This window comes from Apium graveolens, chromosome 4, assembly GCF_009905375.1.
Source record: "Apium graveolens cultivar Ventura chromosome 4, ASM990537v1, whole genome shotgun sequence".
In the NCBI taxonomy this organism is placed as follows: domain Eukaryota; kingdom Viridiplantae; phylum Streptophyta; class Magnoliopsida; order Apiales; family Apiaceae; genus Apium; species Apium graveolens.
In genome coordinates, this window is record NC_133650.1 from 12,582,820 (window position 1) to 12,588,229 (window position 5,410).

General features: G+C 31.7%; 1 long non-coding RNA gene across 4 annotated transcripts; it reads left to right on the forward strand.

Moving 5' to 3' along the window:
• Positions 1-534: 534 nt before the first annotated feature.
• LOC141717776 (uncharacterized) lies at positions 535-3,966 on the forward strand. 4 transcript variants are annotated; one of them, XR_012573757.1, is made up of 7 exons: positions 535-758; positions 1,394-1,527; positions 2,073-2,163; positions 2,640-2,852; positions 3,124-3,265; positions 3,425-3,544; positions 3,628-3,966. It is a non-coding gene; the product is annotated as an uncharacterized LOC141717776 (long non-coding RNA). The 4 variants fall into 4 exon arrangements; XR_012573755.1 differs by lacking the exon at positions 2,640-2,852 and having other exon boundaries at positions 1,232-1,527; positions 2,073-2,241; XR_012573754.1 differs by lacking the exon at positions 2,640-2,852 and having other exon boundaries at positions 2,073-2,241; positions 3,628-3,964.
• Positions 3,967-5,410: the final 1,444 nt, after the last annotated feature.

Sequence of the window (5,410 nt, forward strand, 5' to 3'; positions counted from 1 at the left end):
AAGTAAACCCACCACTTTTTTCACCATACTCAACTCATGTATTAAATATTTATCGGTCCCATCATTTTTTCACTTTTTTATTTTTTACAAAAACAATTCTTTTGCCTTCAACCTTATTGCAAGCCGATGTGAAACGCGGAGTATATTTTGAACACAAGTAATTCATTATTATATATTTAAATTAAAATAATTATATGTCTGTGATCTAATAAAAAGATTGTTAAATAATTTGACCGTAAAATAAATATCTACTAAGGTTTAATTTTAGAGATATGTTTGATAAATAGATCGACTATCAAATTTTAAAATTTTACTAATATGAAAAAAAGTATTGTTTTAATTTTTAACTCCATGTAATTTGTTGATACTAATAAAACTATTTGTTATAAACTTGATAAATTCATTCAACGTTAATGGTATTATTTTATTTAAAAGAAAATTAATATAAACTGAAAATATGAATTAAATAATATAATTGAGAAAATCACAGATTATATCTAAGACTAAAATTTATTGATTGCAGAACAGACTTAAGTCCCACAGACCTGAGTGCCAAAAAATGCTCGTCTACAGACCCACGCTCCCACCACTTCCTCTAGACTTTCTACAAATCACAAATCAGTACAACTCCCTCAACTGCAGTCGGAGATTATATTAAAGTGATTTTACTGTGCTGGGTTAATTGGGCTTCTCTAGGTTCTGTAGGTTCTTGCTAGTTTAGGGTTCTCTGTATTAACGAAAAGAAGGCTTCTTTGCGGGTATGTATATCTGTGTTTATTTGATTAAGTTTGCAGTTTTATAGCTAGGTTTTTAATATTATGTATGATTCATTCTTGATTGTGATGTCCTCTTCCTCTTTATACTTAAATCTCCGATGATTGTATACAACTTTTTGGATTTTTTTTTCTCTGTTTTTATATCGTCTTACAATACCAGAAAGAATTGTACACAAGTGCTAACTATATTGTGTTTTTTTTTTATTTCCATGTACTCATTGTTTAAAATAATTATATAATCAGGAAAGAACTTCTTGTGTCTATAGTGTTTCCAGTTTTATTATAATTTTTCTCATTGTTATTTTTGTTACCATGTACAGTTTGTATTAGCCGTGCAATTTGTTTATCCAAACAATTACAAATTTAGAAATTGAACACAGCTAGCTCTAGCTGTATCGTTTGTTGTTGTGGATTTTCTTACATTGAGCATTGTTATGAATTCGTTTCTTGTAAAGGATGTCCGGACATTTAATTTATTTCAAGATACACCTGGTTTGTGATTCCTAGTTTCGGGCAGAGGTAATTATTTGGATATTTTAATAGCTAGATACAACCTGATTTGTATTAACAGGGGTTTCTTTGCTTGTATGTTTGTGTTTATTTAATTGAGTTTGCAGTGTTCATAGCCAGGTTTTGGATATCATGTACGATTCGTTCCCTTTATTTTTATACCAATGCCAAGTGGAACTGGAACCTCAAAATCTCGGATACAAGTGCTGTAGTCAGCGAGTTTGTGCATCTCCTGACTGAGGTTACTAATCCTACACTAACCCCTTATTTTGTAAATATATGCATTGCATCTTGAAAAGTATAAAGACTAAAATTTATAGTATGTTGTCTACCTATTCAGTCTTGTATTGTGCATCAATTTAATAGGTGCTCTATCCTCATGTATAAAACAATACAATGGGTACATAAGCTTCAAGCACATACCTCAATTGTGTCTATATGCACAATTAAATCCTAACTCTCTGTTTTCGTCTAGTTAGATATTAGTCTACTTTAAATTCTTAATTGATAATATGTTGAAGTGGCTAACTTGAAAGTCATTCTCTTTTACTGCAAACTAAGAAAAATACATTTATTTTGGATATTGCAGACTATCATTGACATGTACTTATTATTTCCTTGGCAACAATCACACTTCTTTTATAGCCTAGATCATAATTTATGTCTAACGTGAATAATGTACGAATGTGTGCGTATTCTCTGAAACTTGGTAGTTGGTCCATTTCGAATAGAACAATATTTTCTTATGACTAATACATGTCATTATATTCATCTTAAAATTTACAGGAGCATCTCATAATTGTTTCTGAGCTTCTGCGAGCAAACTTGTACCAATTTCAAGGATGCGATAGACAATATGGCAATGAGAATTAAAAAGGTTGCAGGTGTATCACATGCTAAAATTACTGATATGTCTCTGCTAGCTCTGTGCAAGTATTCATCATAAATAAATAATGTAATTTAATGGTACTATAATTTCCATTGCTTCTTACTTATTTGATTTATGTTTAATTTACTCTACTTTCTTAATTTGCTTCTATTTATTTGTTTATTTTCTGGAGCGAGATAAAGAAACCCTGAAATCATAATTACTAGCATTTCAATTTAATTTGACTGATGTTCATGTGTCCATGTGTTGTTCCTGTAATCTAAACAAAACTTGGATTTAATATTCTCAATGTCCAATTACATTAACATTGATTAGTAGCAATGAAAGGATACAAAAAGACGATAGTAATTGACATTCTTAACTTTTATTCAAACACTGAGAAAATTACATTACAATAAAAGTCATTCTATTTGTCCTGGAATATAATGCGTTGCTTGATTTTTCTTCTGCAAATGTCTCTGTAGGAAATGTGGCTATGATAACATTTTTAAAGCACTAATGTACTTCCCGATGGTGTTGCATATAAAAAGGGTTTTGTGAAATAGCCTATTGAAGGAGACATATATCTTATCTTGTCTGATGAAGCCGTAGGACATGATACAGAACAAAATGGAAATGGAACAGCAAGAACATGCAGAAGAGCTTGGGAACAAATATAAATTTGATTTACAAAGAATGTAAAGTCACATATCTTTAAGAAGATAATAAATTTACAATATTACGTTTTTAATGCTTTAATAAACGCTGCTTTATGCCAGAGATGATATTTCGTCCTACCAATATAGGTTTGTTTTATCCTGTCACATTGTAAATCAACTTTTTAAGGTTTCAATTTCAGACTGAGAGCACATTTGTGCTACTTGTGATGACATAGTAGGTTTGCAATTTTTGTCAGAACAATTTTTCGTAGATTACACTCCATGTTCTCATTAAGGACTTTACTTGCAGGAGTCGTATTTCTCGTAACAACTCGCATTAAAATGGGCTGCATTTGGGCTATCTGTCGGAATGAACCAGGCTGCTTGGCCAAATGTGTTGTCTGAGCAGTCAATTCTTGTCATCCTCATCTATAACATGTACTCTATGAAAGGTATTATTAATTCAAATTACTTTTGACTGTAGGAAGAACATTTGGTTCATTTTTATATTTTGTTATTGTCTGATATCATATACCAATTTGTTCCTTAAATTAATGCTTTGGACATCATCATCTTTACTAGTGGGTATATATTGTTTCCTTGATTTGCAGAAAGACATTTGCAGAAAGACTACACGACAGTTCTTGACTGGTTTTCTTGAACTACAGAGAATGGGAGTTGCGATCTCAAGTTCTAGATAATTATCAAGTGAAAATATCTACACCAAAAGAGTAAGCCCTACAATCCTAGTAAAATAATTTATCTATTTAAGTTTATGATGTTATATAATAAAGCTCATGAGTTGCTTTTGCAGTCCCATGTTAGGTATTTGGTGAGGGGGTCAGTGTTGGCATGTAGCCCTGATTTGAAATAATATGTGTTACAAATGCTGAGTATGAGAAGCTTGGATCATTTTGGTGTCGCAAGAGATTCTTTTATTAGGTTTATGTAAAGCTAATTGGACGGTTGCTCCCTGCCAAGCTTGATATTCCAAAACCTGTTGCAATGGCTCCTTTACCGTATTGTTAACTACTTGCACTTGAACACAAATGGAGAGACAGAAGGCCCAACTGAACATCGCTTGTATTTGTAACTGAATATATATTTTTTCTTCCAATTATAAACAAGATAACATTAAATTGAAAATATTAGTTTAATCAAATATTCTATCAGAATTGTATTATATGATTATATTGGTTGATGTTTGTTGATGACTATTATGGTATATATGTAGAGTAGGTTAATTAGGATACGAATAAAACAATTTTTTTCAAAATGAATGACTTTAGGTGTCGGTTGTAAGGGGTCCGATGCAATAACAAAGACCATATGTGTCGGCATTTTTAAAAGACCGACGCTAATAAAGTGGTAATAGGCGTCGGCATTGCAAACAGTCGACACTGTTGTGCATGTATAGGCGTTGGTTAATAGCCCTACTGCGTCGGTTAATAAATCTATTGCGTCGGTTAATAGTTCTATTGCGTCGGTTATTTGACCGACACAGATGACATTTTAGCATCGCCCATTTGACCGACACTAAAGACTTAGATCTATAGCGTCCCCTACATATACTATGCCCAATAACCGACGCCTTAGACATATTATGATCGATGCTAAAAGCTTAATCTGTACTAGTGAATAACTATTCTTTCTAGATATATTATATACATTGGATCTTTATTTGGTGATTAGCTAATAACGAATTATTCTAGTTATTTTGCCATCAGTTGTGAAAATTACTCCTGTCCATTTGACATTAGAAGTTGATTATCTGAGGATATTGATTGATTCGAATCCCTTATAAAAATATTTTGATTGGATGAACGCGTAAGTGACCGGGACAGACGATCCAGTGGAGGGTTGTGTATTATACGACCATATTTAGAATATAATTATTGCCATAGATAGATATATTGCTTATTATTTGAGTACTCGTGTTACGTGATGTAATATCCGGGATATATCGTGTAATTATTTTTGCTATTAAATAATTATTATATGTGTTCAGTATCTATTCTGTGAATTATTTGATAAGTGTTAAATGTGCTTGGATGTTTAAAAATATTATTAATTGAGTATTTTAATTTTCATATGTCCAAAATAAAATATAGATAATTGTCATATCTTCCTAATTATTTTTATGTTGATTTTTGAATTTATAAGAATCATATGGATTTTATAAAATCTTTTTTCGGGTATTTAAAATCTATTTTATAAAAACGGGAACCAACCACCGTTATCCGTTTTTACGTTTTTAGAACCCGAAACTCTTCCGAGAACTCCTTCCTAACCTAATTGCAATATTCCGAGCATTTTCCATGTTTCGACTTTTTCAATCCGGCGTACGGTTTGTCCTGCGCGGGTCCCGGCACAACATTTTCGATACATTATTCATTTTGGTAAATCAATAAAACTCGTATTTTCGATAAACGGGAGCTTTTTATTAAACTATCATAATTATCACCTCGTAATACGTATAACCAGGTGCTAAGACCAAGACCGCGGTACAAATTGTACTGATTTAGATAATTATCTCGAAAACCAGTACCGTTTGGATCAGCTTTTATAAATAAACGTACCGTTTTATATCCGGAATA